The sequence below is a fragment of the Amblyomma mixtum genome, chromosome 5 (genome assembly GCF_055824585.1).
Source record: "Amblyomma mixtum isolate Tamu chromosome 5, ASM5582458v1, whole genome shotgun sequence".
NCBI classification, from domain to species: domain Eukaryota; kingdom Metazoa; phylum Arthropoda; class Arachnida; order Ixodida; family Ixodidae; genus Amblyomma; species Amblyomma mixtum.
This window is the reverse complement of record NC_143016.1, coordinates 54,966,924-54,987,476: the sequence shown is the minus strand read 5'-3', so window position 1 is coordinate 54,987,476 and position 20,553 is coordinate 54,966,924. Positions and strand designations below refer to the sequence as shown.

Sequence of the window (20,553 nt, the reverse complement as noted above, 5' to 3'; positions counted from 1 at the left end):
GCCTTTTATTTCGTCAGTATTTCAGGGTGTGCTAAACAAGACGCGCGCGAAGACATCGTCCCGGGATCCTCATTTCCTGCTCTGCAAATATTTTGGTGAATCACGATACCATAGGAGTCAGAAATAGGCGGCAGGCAAAGCTCTTGGCCAAACAAATCCCACTGCTTCGCTGAATTCACGCCCTATGTACACAATGGCGACGACGCCTCACGACGGCATTCGTCAGACCAGCTGCGTGCCCGAGACGAGCGGGCGTCTTTGGATTTTTGGAAACGTTGTGCGCCGCACTTTTTACAGTTTTACTGAGTGTAGTGAATCTTGGCTTATTTTGTTGTTGATTTCTTACCAGTACGGCATAGGGAGTTCCGAGGGGGGACTAGAGACTGCTTGAGATACGATAGCCTGTTGATCCGCAGCTGTAGTCGAACGGTACGTGCTTTTAGCTTTGAGAAAGCAACGTCGGGTGAATATTTTCGACTAACTCTTCTTCTTCTACAAATGTCTTCCCAAAAGGGTTTTAGTGGTGAAAACAGCAAACGTGTTGCTCACTTTGAAATGCCCTTTCATTTGCTGTACCGGATCAAACGCTTTGAATAACTTCGGCTCAGGACGCGAGCAAAAATCTTCGCTCACAGCAGACACTGTCTGCAGCTTCGAAACTCTTCTCGGCGGAGGCATTGACAATAAATACATGTGTTATGTCGTTTTTATTTGGACATACACTGATGCGACAAAGCATCAGAATGGAAGCGAACCAGACTGATGCGCTCCCCAGCAGCGACACCCTTCGCGGGTGTCACTGCTGTAAAGCGTTCACTTTGTTTGTTGTTATTGTTCCACGCAGAGTGCAATGAAAGCGGCAAGTTTTTCAAGATTTAGTTCTCTTGACTATGAGCTAACTTGATCAGTGTTGCTGTTATTTTGTTTTACGAAGAGGATGACATGGTAGAATTGTACTGACGCCTCTTTTTGGAACATGAGCGCTACAGGGCTCTTTAATAAAATGTTAGAAAAAACATTTCTGAATGACACTTCGACATATGGAGCTTAGTGGCAAGGCCACCTAAACCTAAAGATGTCTCGCTTGCTACAGCATTCTTAAATTGCTTTCTTAAATCAATGTTGCAGTTACTCTCATTTCCGAACTGCTATTATTGCTGGCATTAGGCCAAGAGTGATTTTCGTCTGCCGGAATGCAGCAAACATGAACGTGGCCGCTGAAAGGTTTGCTATCTATACTAAATGCAAGGAACTGAAAAGTCAAGTAGGAAGAATATTGACACGGTCGGTCCCGATAGAACAAATAATGAAGCATTGCTATTCCTGGCGGTATGAAGGATTCCTGGCAAGGTGCAGGGTTTGGATTCCTTAGTAATTTATGAACTGACAGCGCGAGCTAGTGAGGGGGGGGGGGGGGGGGGGAGCAGAAGCGCTATATGCGCCCCCACTCGACGTCCAAGACAGCCCTCGAGTAGTTGGCTCTAATATCAAGGGCACTTTATATTTTGTGGCCACTCTGGCCCCTGTTTTTTCGGTTATCTAGTGATTTGTGGCACTTCACGGTGAATATCACAAATCAGATGCTGCGTTCTCGTGCCTCGAGCCACAATATTAGCTCAGACTTTTCGATTACCGATTCGGCTTAGTTAGGAGATGGGCTTTGCAGAAACGGGAATAATTAATCGCGATTTGTAATCTCATATCAAGCAAATGTCCCGCCATCCTGCTGTCCCTCGTGGTTTTCAAGTAAGCAGAGGCAGCCTCAGCGTTCTTCTGAATGCACTAGGAATACACTTTTTGCGTTGCATATATATGAGAACAAGCTCACGAGTTTCTGACACGGAGAAAACTTTTGGCGCAAAGTTCATTACTGGAGTTGTAAGTGCTTGTTTTACACCAGGTGCTATAGTTCTGAAATTCATTTGGGTGGAAAGAAGAAGCGCGTGCTACTTCACACTCATTTTGCTTTCGCGACGTTTTATGGACCTCAGTCAGAACCAACTTGCGACAATGCCAGGCAAGCACTAAAGTATCGATATAGCCATGCCTCGCAGAGTTTAGGATTTCTGTGATTGCCAATTCTCAGATTATAGCTTCCTTCAACGCACACTCTACACATCTGTCTTTTTTTATCTTGAGAAAAAGAAATTCTTTGACAAAATAAAAGCAGTAGAGAGACTTACACTCATCCGCTGCTTCGTTTGAATATAGCATGCATATACAATTTTTAAAACGCAGAGACATCTACGGAAAAGAAGAAAAGAAAACTCGGAACAAGACAGGGCTCTCGAGCAACCCAATATACAGGATTTTTCAGAGCCGGGATGAATAGAGAACCTCTTTCCTGTTGTTTGCATTGACTTCTTACTGCCGCTGGCTGTCTGTATACAACTCCTAATTTAATAATGGATCGTGGCCCCAAGAGTAATGTCGCTGGATGCGGAAAAGCCATTGCAGATGGCGGAGAACTTTTTGTGTGCCAGATTGGGCCAGTCCCCCCTTTTCTAAACTCACCCCGGTCGCAAAGGAGTTCTGAAAAATGAAACATAAGCTATAAAAACGAAGAAGAAATACAAGGTCACTTTCTGACATTAGTTTGGCGCAATAAAAGAAAATATTGAGCGTCATGAGATCAAACTGAAGAGAGACAGGAGGGCTGAGTTTGTGATACGAACGAATCAAAACCGCCGATAAGTAGGAGTGCTGTCATTCTTCTCAATCAGGTTGTGTTTGCTCGCAAGCGTAAAACACGAAATTTTCGTAGATCATCGCGACCTATGCTAAAAGGCTTTCTGCGCATAGTTGTCCAAAGGACAACTGTAGGATGTTACTCGCCAATTGCTGAGCTATTGCCATTGGGGTTAGCGCGGAAAGCTTGTAAACAGAGAGGCAAACACAAGATTCCTCCGCCCCCCCCCCCCCCCCCCTCCCGCACCCTCGCTTAGAAAACCTAATCAGTGTTCGAAGAGGTGTCATGTAGTGCTTTATGATACGAAAACAGAGAACCGAATTCAAGGTTCTGTCGAATGGTCGACTGGATGGCTTGAGATTTGCTGCAGTTCAATTCAATTTTTATTCAACATCTTGAGGATGTTGGGTGCGCCGACAAAAAGCCAGAGAGAAGGCTTGACAGAGGTCGACGCAAATAGCTTGACAGCAGCACCAGAATGTTGTACAGTCCACGGCAAGTGAGCACACAGGAAAAAAAAAAATAATAATAATAAAATACAAATCATGAGTAAAAATCTTCGTGACACGAAGTGCTGACGGTACCTAGGGTTACAGCAATTTAGTTGCCTTATTTAATGAGTACGGAAGAGTATAGCAAAGCATTTGGCGACCGTAATTCGTTCGAGTTTTTGGCACGAACCATGTGAAACCAGTACGGGTGGTGTACTTCTGTTCTTTACATTTTAAGTTCGACAGGTTCATCATAAATGGATTGTTTTGTCTAATACTTGTTTTATACCGCCTTAACAGTATACTTTCAAAAACTTGTGGGAGGGGGGTAATGCTAAGAGATGCAAAAATCGGTTCGGTGTGTTCAAATCGTGAAGCATTAACAATATTCCGAACAATTTTCTTCTGAAGTATATGTACCCGTTTAATATTAATAAATGATGTTGTGCCCCATACCAAAATACAATAATTAACAACAGAAGAAAACAGTGCATTGTACAGTATCTGCTTAATATGTTTTGGTAAAAGGTATCGCAGTCGGGACACGATACCAGCAACCTTGGACAACTTGTCCCTGACCTTTGAAACGTGTTCATCCCAACATAAATTTTCATTAAAAAGCACTCCTAGACTTTTGACCGTAGGAACTATTTGAATGAATGATGAACCCATTTTCAGTGAAATTTGTGAGACAGCAGGATCCTTATTGCGAGGTCTAAAAAGTACAGCTTTGCTCTTTTCGGTGTTTATGACCAGCGAATTCGATTCAGACCATTCGTGAAGCTGGTGCAAACAATCTGCAGCTTGATGTTCAAGATCACGCACATGTGCCGCTCGGAAGAATAGAGTGGTGTCATCGGCGTAGATCACAAAAATTGGCAGTTTACTGATGCAGACTATGTCGTTAACATAAAGGAGGAAAAGCAGCGGCCCTAGAATACTGCCTTGCGGCACGCCAGAGAACAGATGTTTAAAATTTGATGACTCGTTGTTTACCGTTACTTGTTGGACACGGCAACTAAGGTAGGATCTGATTATTTGATGAAATTTTCCGCGAAAACCATAATGCTCGAGTTTCGCCAACATTGTGTTGTGATTGATGCGATCAAACGCTTTCGAAAAGTCGATAAAAATGCCGAGAGTGAGAAGTTTTTGTTCAAATGACTCTAAAATTAGTTCTTTCTGGGTTAGAAGCGCAGTTTCTGTAGAAAAGTTTTTTCTGAAGCCGTGCTGGCTAGGTGTTATTATTTTATATTTCTCGCAGAAACTGGACATTCGCTTGTATAGTATTGTATAGCTTGTATAGTGGAAATGAAACCCTTCCAGTTTTGTGGAAAATTGTAGAATTGCCTCGTGTTTATATTCTCCGCCCATGAAATGCGACAGTTATAGATAGCATTGCAGATTTAAGTTTATGTGTGCTCAAACCCCTGCAAACCGGCCAGGGCTTGAGTCTCGCCAACTTCAGTGAAGTTAACGCTACGCAAATAGGAAGAAACCAAGACAACAAACATAAGAATCTGACACCTCCACGCTCATGGTGTCATATTCGTTTCTTTGTTGCTTTGTCTGAGTCCTACAAACGTAGACTTAACTTATCTCGACATGAAGCAACTAGCTAACAAGAACGTTTTGCTGACTAGCTGCTTTACCTTACACTATACGTTCCTCTTTCTTCCCGCCTCTGCCTTTCTCTGAAATGTAAATAGTTTATTTTCAAACCAGGAAGTAGCAAACTACAGCAGTGCTCTAAAAGGATATTCTTTGCTGTAAAAAGCGAAACAAAGCAAAAAAAATATGAAACGGGAAGTACCTGGAGCTGTTGGCCAAGAAATATTTTTCCTTCGCACTACCCTTCGGGTCTGGAAGTTTCGGAGCACAAAACAGGCTCGTGGTTCTGAGCTGACGCCACATTCCTCAGGGCTGCAAGCCTTGTTAACCGCAGCAGTGCCGGCCTGATCAAAGAAGGCCTGCCTTCGAAACCGGCTCTTTCTTAGTTCACTCGAGCGCAGCCACCGAAGCCCCGCTCCAGGACCTGGCGCACTTCCGGTCTCCGACACCGGCCGCCTCCTCCTCCTCCTTCTTCTACTGGCCAAGCTTCCTTTCCCCACCGTGCGGCGAAGTTCGGGGCTCGGCGAACCTCCAGAAATCGCGAGAAACGAACTCGAGGCGCCCGCGCTGCGGTGTGTATGTGCGCCGATTTCTCTGGCGTATATGTAAACGTGCCGATATAAACTGGGTTTCCTCCGAGTTCCAAGAAGAAAGAGTGCAAAGAAGAGAGGAAGAAGAATAGAAAAGGCGAAAGAGAGCGATTGCGTGCCATCTAGGCTGTGTTATTCGTGTGTACGCTCGTCTCTTTACTCCGGTCGCTCTCGCCCGGGTTCCTACACTTTTTTCTTTGCCCTTCGCGTTCTCTTTCTTCCGATTCCTGCACCGCCCGCCGGCCGTTCCGTCTGCTTGACTTCGCCCCGGTTCTGTTTGATAGCGTTCAACGCGGAAATTCAATTTCCAAAGTGCTGCTGGACAGCGTCTTCGCGTGGTCTGAAGGCCGCGCCATTCGGGAATGCAGGCCGGGCCAGGCGCCGCGTATACGAAAGAAGAAAGAGAGGGAAAGAGGAAGCTGGCCGAGAGCAAACCATTTTACTTGCCAGCAGCAGTGGCAGCCCGTTTTCTCCAAGCTATGCGAGTGAAACAAAGGGGGCAGCACGAAACGGCGGGTGCCGAGTCCGAACCCTGTCTGACCCTCTCTCCCGAGGGCTATTGCAAGCACGCGTCCAGGATGAAAAAAAAAAAAGGACCAGAGTAAAAGAAAACAAACATTACGAGCGATACGTACGAAAAGAACAAGGGGGTAAAAAGGAAGGTAAAACAAGATAATGAGAGAAAGAGAGAGAGAAAAAAGCTGTGTAGTTGCGATTCTTTGAGACCCGGCCGATCGAGCGGTGGCTCACACGGAAAGCCGGGTGTGATAGGCGCGCTCTATGAATGCCCCGTCTCGCTTTCCGTCTTTTCTCTTCCAGCTATCGCTGATGCTGAGCTTAAAGGATGTGCGTTTCCTATAAATGATTCTCAGTTATCTCGCTGGCGCGAGAAAAAAAGAACGCAACGATAAATTTGCCACGTCGACAATGTGGTTCTTTTGCGCGCGATGTGTGGCAGTATCGCTGTCCTGTAGCGCCTTATTGAAAGGTAAAGAGAACGGTTTACTAACAAATGGACGAGGGAAATTGGTTCTTGCTTGTAATAAGATGAAAAGGAGCGTCACTGTCTTTTTTGTGTTCTAGTCTAGTTAGACTGGGTGATAAGAAAAACTTGGCGAGTCATCTGGTGTTAAACGTAAAATTAGAAACGAATAGTGCTGTAGAGATTAACGGACAGTAAAATAGAACTGGCGTTGTGTTTAATGTATAAGTTCTAGACTGTGTACGTCATTAGTTCACTGGCTTCCCTATGGTGTACGGCGCTCATAGAGACTGACATTTTGCGGCACATTGAGTGACCATTTACTAGAATATTATTTTCTGTTAGACGGCGTGAAAACATTAGTAAACGGACCACTAATACAGGGCTTTTTATAGCCTCTGCGAGACGCCTACCCTCCTCATTTTCTTATTTGATCGTTACATTATAATTTTGTATATTTAAGAAGTGTCTATATTTTGCCGTCCTGCCTATAATAGTTCTCAGACCTCAGACGATGAGATTCTCGGCTATTTGGAAATATTTAGCCATTTTTAAATTACTCTTAAAGTTCATCACACGCTGTAAACCACAATGGTAAATTTCCAACTCACTGCGTGGTCAAAAGTTACCCGTGGGGAACAGCAGCGCTCTAAGTAATGATCATTACTTCGCGTTTTTCTGGGCGAGAGAAAGGGCTAGAATTTCCCAACTGCAATACCTCATGCTTGCCGTCGTACGACCTATTTTTTTTCCCCACCCATCGTCGCTCCATTCGCAGTCCTGTTCTTTTTACTCGAGCCTCGCGCGACAACCGCAACCGAGCCATTTCCGATCGTAAATTTTGCCAGACAATAAAAACGGTATACTTCTGTTATTCCTTTATTTTCAGCATTACCTTGCCAGGATACTGTTCCAATAATAGTGCACTGGGCTAGGGCAATTCACGTAGTAAAAAAGAAATGCAAAGAAAATAAAAAAGTGAATCACCACAGTCGTCCGCGAGGCTATTTTTCAGCCAGGGCGTCGTTTTAGACACCCATTTCGTGCGGTCGTTGTCTGGAATGCGCTGTCTTCAAAACAAAATACACACACCGCATGCAGCCCTTGACAGCGCTTTAGGTAAACCGCGAAAAAAAAAAACCCCAGTGAAAGAGGTGAACAATTGCGCGCACTTCAAAGTCGTTCTCGGCTCAGGGAACCTTCCGCACATAGAGACGAACGTCCTTTGCGTATAGGTGAAGCTATAGAGAACGGTGATCGAAATAAGACTGTTTTTATTGGCCGAGTTTCAGGACATACGGAGCAGTGAAATAAGACTGAGTTTCATTAAAAGTTTACGGGAACATTAGTAGGACTCCAGCTCATTCTACCTTTGATCGTATGGCCTAAGCAGCAACGAAGGGTTCGCTAGCTGCTCAAAACGTTTTCTCTCACAGTTAGGGATGATGTCCTGAATGCGAACCACGCTGGGCAACTGAATAATGTCAGGTAGAGGAATGTGTGGTTTGTACTGCCAGTAAACCTGGTGTTTCTGCGAGAGATTGATGATGGATTTTTATGGCATAAGGGCACCTGCGGCCATAGAGCGCCATGGCAAGAGGTGTTTTCGACTACACAAGGTGGGGCCAAAGAAAGATTTTACAAGCGTTTCACCCTAGATAAGCCGAACACCAGTCCAGGGGAAAGCTTGTACCCATTGTATCCCCGGTGGGTACCCGGCGGCACTGGGGATCGAACCCCGCATCTCCCTCATGCGAGGCGGATGCTCAACCACTTCGCCACCGCTGCGGTACTTTTGAGAGAGATTAGTGCCTTGGCTCTTATATGGTATGGTATGGTATGGTATGGTATGGTATGGTATGGTATGGCATGGCATGGCATGGTATGGTATGGTATGGTATGGTATGGTATGGTATGGCACGGTACGGTACGGCATGGCATGGCATGGTATGGTATGGTATGGTATGGTATGGTATGGTATGGTATGGTATGGTATGGTATGGTATGGTATGGTATGGTATGGAGTGCATGGTGTGGTATGATGTGGCAGGGTGGGTATGGTATGTTATGATATGGCATGATATGATGTGATATGACATGGCATTGTATGATGTGATGTGATGTGATATGGCATGGTATGGTATGGCATGGAATGGCTTGGTACGGTGTGGCATGGATTGGCACGGCGCGGCATAATATTGTGTGGTATATGAGGTTCAACGTCCTGAAACTGTACATCAGTGAAGTTATCAAACAAAAAAAAAGTATGCATGGCAAATAGATTATCCCTCAGAAATACTAGCGACATTTTTTTTCTGCGCGGAACAGTGGTGCATTAGCCATTAAAGCCGCCTGCAAAAATGTGCACTGTTACGTCATTTCTATGACACATTCGCCATGGAGCCCTCTAACTAAACTGAAGCGTCACTTCCAAAGACCGAAGACGCGTGCAGAAAACGAAAACTGAAAGTTAACAAATTAGTAATTACGGCGGCAAGGTGCAAATGCAGGTCGTTTCAGCAGTCAGCTCCCACCTTCCCACCCCACTACTCTCCACCCTGCTAGTGCGGAGGGTCGGGGCCCTCTGCTGGATCACCTGCGGGTTTGTCTTGTTGCTATGCGCGTGTGCGGTTGAAATAGGTTTCGTGGGTGCGAAAGAAACTAAGGGAAGTTATCGATGGCAGCCGCAGATAGCAGATCAATCCTGTTTGCCGCGCTCGCGCACGCGTATAGCAACGACGACTAGGCGAGGTTGCGGGCTTCGGTGCGCTGAGCGATGGCGTCAAGTAAGCTTCCAGGGACCCTCAAAAGCAGCGGGCAGCAGTTGCGCTCTAATGTATTTCATTCAACACCACATCTTAGTGACAAACTACGTGCGAATTTGTCATCAAACGGCGCTGTGCTGTCAATCATCGCGCGTTTGTGGACTAACTGCACTAACTGCGCCGTGAGTATGTTCGCAGGCGGCCCTTGTAGTTGACTGTCCGGTGGTCGTTGCAACTTCTATGTTCGTAAATTGCTTCCTGTGGGTAGTAAGCGTTAATAAATAAAGGTTTGGTCCGCATAGAGGGCAATTAGGTACCAATTATTCTTGTAGATCATCTAGAGAGGAAGAAAACCTTGGGCATATTGCGCTATTGGCTTAGTTGTAGAAATAGAAAGTCTTACAGACGAAACACGCTTTAAAAACTTTACGGATAGCTGATTACAAAAGAAGAATAACTTGACCACAACATGGAAGGGAACCGTATATTCTTTAATTCTGTTTCCGAGGAATAATTTATCGATGTTTTTCAGCTTTAGCGTGCGACTAATTTGTAAATAAGTCTAGTTACACGCAATAAATAAAAATTGAGGGGACTATTAAGCTCCCGGGTATGACGCGATAGCTTGAATCGGTTAATTGCCATATATGCGATATGGTCATTCTCTACCAAACATTCATAGATCCCTGGTAGTCCTCGTCCCACTCTTGCCTCAGTGGTGCAGCGGTTAAGCGACGCGCCACTGCCCTGAGACGACATGCACTGCCACAGGTGGACCTTGTAAAACCCAGGTTGTTCTTCCCCGAACGAACTCTCACGACCAGTCATCTATTTAACTTCCACCTGCCACTGGGGTCGGTTCGCTCATAATCGAGGTCACGTGACCTAGGTTACCCAATTAGGTTGCTTCTCTGGAGAGTTTTCGCTCACAACACCGATGACGACGACGCGGGATTTGCTGCAGAACGGGAGCCCTAAATCTATCCCGTTAAAATTATATGTTTTGTTAAAGTGGTTTTAGTTCTGAACAGTTATACCTTACAAAAAAAAAATAAGACGCTAGAGATATTCAGCCGCTAGAAATTCATTTTTTTTAAAACTTGTTGTAGCTTAAATAAAGCCTGCCTCGAAAACACTTAAAAGAACGAGAGCAAAAGAAATCGGACGGCTATTTTGCCTGTCACCATAGCCGTCCTCATATTGCCTGTATTCCAGTCCTTTAATTAAGGCACAACTCGAAGTTAGGACTCCCAGATGTAACACACGTTACGGTCATTTGTAGAGAAATTTCTCCGCTCCCATTGATTTAACTCGTGGCCTGATGACGCCTTCTGTATGTTGCCAAAATACGCACTGAAAAAATATTTGTGAGTGAATTTGTAGATTATTTGATGATTAATGTTAAATTAAAGCAAAGTGATCATATTTATACTTTATAAATGAGCGATGTTTTCTTATCGGTACTCCTTATTTATGTCCATGATTGGCGGGTGCAGCCCGACAAGCCGCGTTGTCTCGCGCTGACACGCTTTCCTATACTTCATCTTTCGGTGTTTGGAGTAACGGCCTTTTTATTATCATTAGTAGTAGTATTATCATACAGCTTGAAGCACTTGCGGAGCGAATGCCGGCGTTCCTTTCGAGGCAAGAACCCCTCGCTGCTACCATCCTCTTCCTACTGCTTGTCTTCCTCACGCAGAAGAAGCCCACATCGCAAGGGAATAACTACGCCAGAGAGCTAATGTTTCCGTTATCGAAGCTGCTCGCTGCATTGTGACATCTGCCCCTGTCTATAGTACCGTCGTTCTCACTGCAACTCCTACCTCTTCCTGTTCTCTTCCAATTCAGCCCCCCGAGAGGAGGTACGGTGGGGCTGTCTTCCTCTCTAAGTAACCCACCTCGCCAGTCGCATTGACCCTGCCTTCTATATAAAGTACGTCATGCCTCACAAACGCACCGATACGCCGGGGCGCAAACTGCATTTGCCCCCTGCCGCCTCCACCTTCGCTCTCCCTCTGTCCTTTGCGTCCGTCTATACGTCCGGGCTCGTTAGCGTGCCAACGTCGGCAGATACGCCTCGCCGTAATATAAGAGTGGGCGAGCCGAAGCGCCCGCTCCCGCTTTTCGCCTTTGCTCGTGGTTCAGGTGCCTTTGCCCTGCCCAGCCTGTCAGCCGTGCAGAAAAGCCACCCCCCTGCTACACTGACGTTGAGGTGGGCACCCGGGGAAGGCGCCAGGGAGCTCTGAGCACGCCCGAACGCTGCGGCCTGGCGCGAGAGTCGAGACCGTGCCTCAGGCTCTTCTCTCGTTTGTCACGGCCGCCATTCCTTCGCGGCAGTGACGCGAGCTCAAAGGAGAACTGCCTACTAGCGAAGTACTTACTACCTTCGAAGTTTTTAAAGTGACAAAAAAAAAGAATTTAACAATAAAAAAAGAAAAGAAACACATTTAAAAAGTACCTCCTCCTCGAAGGTGTCTCTATTTGCTTGTTTTTGTTTGGGTAAGATATATTATTTATCACTTTCATGCCTTCAGGTTCTCGCTGAACCGACCTCACAATGCATTCTCTCGATAGAAAGTGAATTATGCGTTCCTTTATATTTTCGCGTAACGCAGCTTTACCTTTCGTTTCTCGCTTTCTCCAACAGCTTCGACTCGATACGAAAGGCATAAGTAGTGGAACCACTCACAAAACTCGGCGTTCGCGCGACAAATGCGGCCATGCGTCACGGAATAAAGGAAACCAACCAGCGAAGAGGGCCGACGGTGACAAAAGGGCGAGAGCGACCGAGAACTGCGCGCCTTCACAGGATAACGACTCGACCTCGCAAGACGAAGGGGTGCGCCATTCGGCCAGCTAGAGGCGCGAACAGGCCTCGGCGTAAACGGATTTCCTCGTGTCGCAGCAGCTCGTCTCACTCTCCGCATCGAAAGTATCGAAAGCATGCGGCTCCGGGCTTTCTCACGCCCCACTCGATGCGCTGACGCCCATGTGTTGCACGGGACATGCTTTGTATCTGTTACGTTTTCTTTTTATTCCTGGGCAACACGGTACTCGCGCCCTTTCAGTGCTGTCGCAGCACAAAAGGGTATGAAGGAGGATGCGATGAGTCGGCATGCTGCGCGACGTCCTTAGGCACGCTTGAGATGCGTTTCCCGCCAGCCAATTTTTTGCCCAGACGAGCGTAAATTATGCCTCCGTGCACTGGCGATGAAGTAGAGCGTTGTAACGACAACAGCGCTTCAAAGGTACGGCCGACGTTAAGAACTTGTCTTCGTGCTCAGCATTTCTCAGGCGTCTGAACTAAATTGTGATGATCTCACGGTTGAAAGTCTTAACGAGGTTCGTGACCAAGAAAGTTGGTGAATAAAGTCCTTAAAAGTTTGGTCGCTTCTTATGATTGCTCGGATCTCCGTATTGCACTTTCGGTGCGCATTGCGATATTTATTTACGCTGCAGAGGAAACTGAAAATATGTCAAAGTTTGCCGAAGAAAATTTTCGTGCCTCTTTGATTGAGAGCTTCGCGGTACAGTGCATAATCTCAAAGAAACTAATTACGTTCGTCACAGGACTAAGAAGCTTTTTGCACACAGCTTCGCTGTTTCGTGTGCAATCAACGCATCGTCGGCCGCAAAGGGGCCCTGCGCAAGATGAGCTGGCCGGGAGCCTGTGTAACGATGCTAAATTATGGCAATACCTGTTGCGAAGATAGGGCTGGTGCAGTGACGACTAATTTTTTCCTTCACATTAGCAGCAATAAATACGTCATGAAAGTACAACAAATAACCACGAAGAAATGAATTTACGAGTGTATGAACACGAACGCACATTATTTTTATTTTTTTTTGCCAGGTATGATCTCTTAAATGCTGACTTTTCTTTCTGCAAGATACGATCTTATGTCATGACAGCGAGCTAGGCGCCTGCCTTTAATTTCCTGGTATTGCGAAATGAACCTCTTCCATCAGTTAGCCTAGAAACACATGGTTTGCGTTATTGAGCTGATGCTCAACGGTGGGGTGCAATGCTTACCTGATGGAGCGAGGCACCAGGAATGATCATGGACAGAAGAAGAGAGGGGAACAAGCTAACTAGGAAAGTAGATGAAGTGGGATGAAACACTACACAAGCGTATTTTTAAACAAGCCGCTGCATGATCACGCACAACACGGGACGATGAGCACAGTCACATGGTTTAAAAATTAGCAAGCAGGACCAACCAGCCCGACAACGTACGTAGCCGACGTTAACCAAATTTGAGAAACATGAACTTTTTGATATTTCATAAATATCAACAAAAAAACGTCACGGAATTTTGTACTACCGTCCTGGCATCGCGCTTGGTGAATAGGAATAAAGGAGAAAAAAGAAAAATGTTGTGATAGTCAACATTTCAAAATATTGCATTTTGTCCCCACCCGTAGAGCAACATTAGAATTTTAGAAATTACAAATTAGAAAATTAAAAATAGAAACCAGCAATTAGACACTACAGAAAAGTTATAACGTGCAGAAGCCGAATAACACACCGCTCCCCTCCCCCCACGCCCCCCCCCCCCCCCACGCCCCTTCCCAAAATAAAAAAAAAAGAAACGTATTACGTGGTCTTGCCGTGAATGCCCAAGAAGCTGGCTCCATGGGCGCTACGAAGACTGACGTGAGCCTATTCGACCGAGAAATACTGTCAACGGAGGCCAACACTGAACTGCTTTGCGCCATGACCGGCTTCAAACTTGGTAGTTGTACAACCAGGCAGCATCAGTTTACTCCCTAATATCTTCAGCGTTCAGCCTCTAGACTGCTCAGCTTTCTGTTTGGGAAAACGATCGCCTTTACGCCAAGTTTCTCATAAAAATATTGATCCTTCTACGGCATCTGGAATAAATAAAAGAACCGTAAATTAAAGGCGTCTTCAAAATCACCGCACACTGAATGTTTGTTTGTTTTTTTGGCTACCTATGCAATAACTGTCAATCGCAGACAGGAAAACCGCTTTTCCGTTTCCATCCGACAAGGATGGTTACCTCAATAGGCGCATGCACACACACACACACACACAAAAAAACTGCGCCTGAATTTAGAATTGAAGAACATTTTTATGCAAAAAAATCTACCACAAAAAACAGCAAAAAAAGAAGGGACAGAGCAGGAGCCCGACGTTGCCGCAGCTTCCAGAAAGGTTCAATCAATGAACAGCTGCGATAACGCGCTTCAAAGACGAGACCACTCGTTAAGCACTCATGCCACCGATGGTAAAGGAAGATGAATAAAGAACCACCGGTAAGCGCGCTCGCCCCTTCGGAGCGATAAATGAGAAAGGGCGACCGTTGAAGAGCTGTCAGCGACGGAAGCACCGAACGGAGGCCGCGGCGGCGGTCTGAGCAATGTCAGGCCAGGCAGAGGAGAGTGCCGGCAGCCGTCGACAGTGAGTTACGACGCAATCCAGAGACAGCGCGCCGAGGCGGCCCAGAGATATGAGACGCCCGCGGGAGCGCGAGTGGTGAGGTGGGCCGCGGTTCTTCCTAGCCCAATGATCGCGGTGACCAGGGCGCGTCGCCCTCATCGTCTCAGCAGCGGTTTGCGGATGAGTTCGCCGCGTCATCTTCCGCAGTGACGACGATACCGGTATGGAGTGCTGCGGCTGCTGCTGCGTGGGATCACAGTGCGGTGAAAAGGGGCATGCCACCGACACGGAGACCAAGGAGGACTGGGGCAGCAGTGCCGAAACGCGAGGTTAGCACAAAAGTGGGGGAAAAGGAAACAAATAAACGAGGGTGGAAGGAAAGCAGAAAGGGTCAAAAGACAACAATTAATTACGGCCACCGAGACCGGCGCGCCCTTCCCGGCGCTGAGACGTAATTACGGCCGTTGAATAAACAAGCGCCAGCCAGGGCGGACAAGTGGGACGGCTTCAGCGGGCTGCCGCCGCTTGTGCTGCTGCTGCTGATGCTTCTGGTCCTGCAGCGCTTCCCGCTTGCGCTGTCGCTGGCGCGAGAGGAAGATGGAGCGCTACGACGGCCTCGTCACTCGCGGCACCTGCACGCAGTGTCCTTGGGAAGCGTTCCCTAATCGATGCGGGGATGGGCCGCCAGATAGAGGAGCCACGCCGGACGTCCCCTTTCTGCCCTTCCCGTCTCCCTGGCTCCTCGGACAGCCAAGCCCGCGGCGCTGATGCGAACTGAGTGTCACGCGTGGTTGCGCCACTTCATGCACGACGGAGCCGGCGAGCTTTCCGGGGACTGCCCGCTGGGCCTCTCTTCCCACGCTGGAATTGCAGCAGCAGTAGTATCGTCATGCCTGTTTTTGTCCTGTCTTCTGAGCATAATTTCATTTTCTCTTTTTTTATTCTATCAGGTAAAAACCTATAGCGTTCAAGCAATCCTCTGAGAGGTTTCACAGCGATAGAAGGTTTCTTGGAGTTACAGCTGTCGTCATGGTCACATTAACATACAGAGAATTGAGGACTGTCGTGAAGAATACTTTTCGGATCTTCGGCCTGAAGCAGGATGTCAGCCCTAGTATTTCTTTTTCTGTTTCCATTTCCAGTGCTAGTTTCTAATTATCCCCATTTATCAGGGTCTCTTTTCAAGCACTGTGTCAGCAGAAATATAGTAGAGGCGCAGCACATCACGCTATGTTATGTTCGCTTTATGAAAGTTCCCAGCAGTGCTGAATCCGACATGAGCATTCACGGCGGATTTGCTGAGAAGCAAACGCATGGTCAAATGAGACATGCTTTGAACAACACTGTGAAGTGGTAAGGTCTGCAGCAAATCGCAAATATATTGTTTGCAGTGCATCATCGGAAATACTTTAAAAACTTGAGCGAGGTGAAAAGTTCAGTTCGCATAAATTGCGAGGACATACATGAGACCGAATTGAGTGCTCTGTGGTCTATTTTTCGCTGAGTTTCTTGCATCATCGTCCTCACCTTAGCTTTCTACCTCACCCATAGAACATGCTACGGTTGGAAGGAAGAGGCGTTGTTACCAGTAGAGTGAGGTGTCCCAGTCATACTTGGAAGGAAAGATGCAAGCTCAACATTAACAGCTCTGTTAACAATACAAAAGCTTCCCTATTATATGCTATAGCCTACCGGCGCTAGATTACTGCAGTGGTATTGGTTATTGACCTGCTGCTTCTTTCTGGACTACAGTATGCTTGACTTTTTGTCCTACCGTCTTTGCAATTTGCCTATGCTTTCGTGTGGGGACCACTGCCACTACATGTTACACATAGCTAAAGTGCGTTATTTTTTAATGGTGTACTAAATCAATACATGGTAGAGAGAGGGAATGTAGATGAGTTTCTTGCAAACGCAGAGTGAACGAGGCTTTCCCGTTCCTTGTTTGCTTTGTGTTTGTACGAAATAAGCATCACATGCGACCCCTTCAGCAAGCTCTGATGGAAGAAGTAAGGTGCAGGACCTCAGTCCTTCCCGTTGATGCGAGTTCGAGTTCCACCACAACTCTATGAAGAGTAAGTGCCTGCCACATAGGCTTACTGTTTGTAGTCACACGTCACGCTCCTCTGGCCAGGAAAATCTACTCAATACTTGTGATAAGAATCCGGATTTTCTTCTCGAAACATTTTTGTTACTGCTATCGCTTTCTTTTGTTGCTGGCTTGCTAAGGTGAACTTTTCTTGTTTAATGAAAAAGAAGAGAAGGATAATGAGCGATGCAGGAGCCGTATTCTACAAGCTGCCCATTTTTCATTGTCCATTTTGTGCCCATTTGGTCCTCTGCGATTGGCCACTCTGATATACCCGCTGCTTTCAAGCGTATGTGGCAAGCAATCCAGCCACTGTGATGTTGGCGACCGCAATTCACCATTGACTGCACGTGGAGCCAATGGGGAGGTTCGGTCGCCAATCACCAAAAGGCCGGGTAGTTTCCCACAGACGCTTGAACCAATGACAGAGGACCAAATTGACTTATGGTTACCTCAACATCACGTATATATTTTTCTTAAGTTCTCCTCACTACGGCTGACTGAGGAGTTAAGTGACAGGCTGAGCTCATTTACGCAGGAAAATAAATACTGCGCGCGGCGCCACAGTGTCATCAAGTAGTTCAACATTTGAGCGTATTGCTCTCTAGGTATGGAACGTCAACAAAAGTCGCAAAAAGAAAACGGCGTAAAAGCCACCTCTTGTTTTTGCTCGCACATGCCTGCGCTGCCTGCTCAATAACACGTAGCGCTGCGTTGAATGCACGTATTCATTTATGACTAAAACTAGTGCAGAACCACGTAAAGACGTTCGTTCCACGTGTCACGCACGCTGTCTCATTTCTCTTTCTTTGGGAAAGTACACTCGAACAACATATGCCGTTTCCGCTCCGTATTATTTCGAAATTAGGAACACTCGCAAACACACGCGTGTGCCTCCGCTGAGTGCTCACGTGGAGGCCATTCATAAAGCGCCTCCATTAAGAAATGTTGTGCCTCCAAAACGTGCTCCCCCCTCCCCCCTTCTTGTCCCCTCCACTTCTTTTCTTCCTCGTTAACGAGCGCTCAGCTTAGCGCAGAAGCGGGCTCAGTAAAGCGCTGTCGCGGCAACCCGTTATCTCCTACGTGTTTCTCTCAGCCCTCAATGTGACCTGGAATGAGATAGAGTGAGAGAAGTGTGTGAACGCGCGTTAGAGAAAAGGGAGAGGAGTGCGTTGCTCCAGGCAGGACTCGCTATCAGACTCTCTCGCGTGGCCATGATATCTCGCGCCCTGCGGAAATCAAGCAGCCGCGGCTGCCAGCGTCTCGTTTGCACTGGAAGCCAGCGTAGCGAGTCCTTGAACGCGTTGGCCTGCGGGTCGTAGACTCACCGGTCTCGTTAGAACGCGCGATGGGGAAAAATTCCGGGGTGCCCTAATGAAATTACCCGCGCTCTCGCGCGCACGCTTACCCTCGTTGGGCCAACACGCTCCCTGAAGGCGCCGTGAGAGCGGCGGCGGCGCATTGGACGGAGAGAGGGCAGCCGCTTTACACTAATCCAATTTGCGGGGCGGCAGCCGCGCTCACATCGCCGCCTAGACCGAAGAGGCGCGTCGGCGAATACGCGCACGTTGGAGAGCGCCCGGAAAGGTGCTCTTCGTGAATCACGGACGCCGGTAAACCGAATACGGGGTTGTAACTGGCGGAGGGCTTGGCTTTGCAATAGATAGCAATGTCTCCCGAGCTTATTTGTTGTGTTCGCTTTTAGTTGTAAACGGAATTCATCCGCCTGTGGGAAGTTTCACCGCAAAAGGCGCGCTTGAGGTATGTTTTGCCATGAGAGTTTTGACCACGGCGGCATGCATCTAATCTCTGGGCAGGTAGAGAGGCAGTGCTCAAAACCTGACGGGACTATGAGCTGTCAAATGCCGCTTAGAAATGATGAGATATGGAGGTTAGGGCATAATGGCCATCCCAGACCACGCTTCTGAACTGCTCGTTCTGCTCCGCTTCTGTTACAGAGGCGACATTAGCTCACTTTACGCTAACTTGCCCCGGACTTCGGGAGGCACGCAAGCGATACCTCGGCATTCAGAGTTAGCACCCCAGCCAAACACCAGACACTCAAATCTGGACTCATGCCCCAATACCGGGCCTTGTTGGCGTTTATAGCCGACACCAGCCTGCACATGTATCTATAACTCTCTTATGCCGAAGGGCATATTTGCGCAATGAAAAAAATGGTGAAGTCGGTGATAGGTAGGAAAAACCTGGGAAACATGTCGCCACATGACTCCGCTACTGCGCTGCATCACGTACAGTCTGAGGTAAAACATCCCGTATCATCATCATCAGCCTGACTACGCCCACTGCAGGGCAAAGGCCTCTCCCATGTTTCTCCAGTTAACCCTGTCCTTTGCCAGTTGCGGCCACTGTATCCCCGCAAACTTCTTGTTCTCATCCGCCCACCTAACTTTCTGCCGTCCCCTACTACTTTTGCCTTCTCTTGGAATCCACTATCACAGCTAGATCTTGTCGACGTGGTAATGCGCTTCTGCTTTGGCAACTTACCTAGCTCAATCTAAGCGGCGTCAGCGCTGCGCTGCTCCGCGGGTGGCACGTTTGCAGTTGCGTTTATCGAGTATCGCAATCGCCCTGTGAGCACTTTTAAAACGGAACACACCACACAGTAACGTAATCAAACCCCTTTCATCCCTTTTCTAAGCGGATTCTGATGGCAAACTGAAATTTCTCTCCGTCGACAGACCACCACGTTCTCGCGACAAAGAAACTAAAATTACTGAAAACGGATCTCTGCTAGAAAAGGTCAAAAATTAAGTACAGGTGTCCCAATCACCAGCTGTTTTCGCAAGCAACCTGCGGTGATTCAAAACGTATTCTAGGAGCAGATTGCTCAGTCTAGGATACACTGCCATTCACTTCAGAGTGGCGATCACGGAGTCCATTTAGGTATTGACGTCACGAGTTTGAATCGAGTGGCCTGAAAGTATTACATTAAATTTTCTCAGTAATTAATATTGCCACGCGCGTAACGCGCCGCGCGGCCTCCGCGCTGAGTCGAAGACGACGACGAAGCGGCGGTGGGCTCTCGAGGCGCGCTTGTTCTGTTCGGTGTCCTGGAACCTGGCGCTGTAATTAAAAGAAGGCTCCCAGTCTTGGCTTCTTCCCGACGCCTATCTCCACGGCCTCTCTGGTCGTGACACTGGTGGAGGTGCGGCCGATGCTCCCTACTCCTGAGGACGACTCGACACGCCCGCCTTTTGTGGCCACCCCTGTCCATCGTGCCAGCCGGAGGATCCGAGGCTTGTCCCCTGAGGCCCTACCTTTTGTCGGTGAGCCCTCGACTACCCCTACACTCATGGCGACGCCAATACCCGCCCTGCCTCCGACTGTCCCTGCAGCCAGCCCCACCTATCTCACTCTTCAGACCCCACGAACGCCTAAGCCCTTTCACGGTGACCTGTTTGAAGATGCCGAAGATTGGTTGGCGCACTACGAACGGGTTGCGACCTTCAACTGCTGGGACGCCGCTACAAAGCTGCGTAACGTGTACTTTAGCCTTGAGGACTCTGCACGCACGTGGTTCGAAAACCGCGAGGCTACTTTCTCGACGTGGCAGGACTTTCGACGTCAGCTCCTGAGTACGTACGCCAACAGCGACCGCCGGGAGAGCGCGGAGCGCACCCTGTCCTCTAGAATTCAGCTCCCCAATGAGGGTGTTGCCATGTACGTCGAGGATGTGACGCGTCTTTGTCATCGCGCCGATCCGGCAATGCCTGAAGAAAAAAAGCTGAGGCACCTCATGCGCGGCGTGAAAGACCAGCTCTTTTCCGGCCTCGTGCGGAACCCGCCCAACACCGTCGCGGAGTTTCTGGCCGAGGCCGTCCACATGGAGAAGTTGCTGCAGCAGAGATCCCAACAGTACGCCCGGCAACTGCGTCCGTCGTCGACACTGTCAACGTTGGATCGATTCG

General features: G+C 47.8%; 1 protein-coding gene across 4 annotated transcripts in view; it reads right to left on the bottom strand.

The window, feature by feature from the left end:
* Nucleotides 1–20,553, bottom strand: part of LOC149342205 (neuroligin-4, Y-linked-like) — a 346,207-nt gene that overhangs the window by 266,383 nt on the left and 59,271 nt on the right. The window lies entirely within an intron of this gene.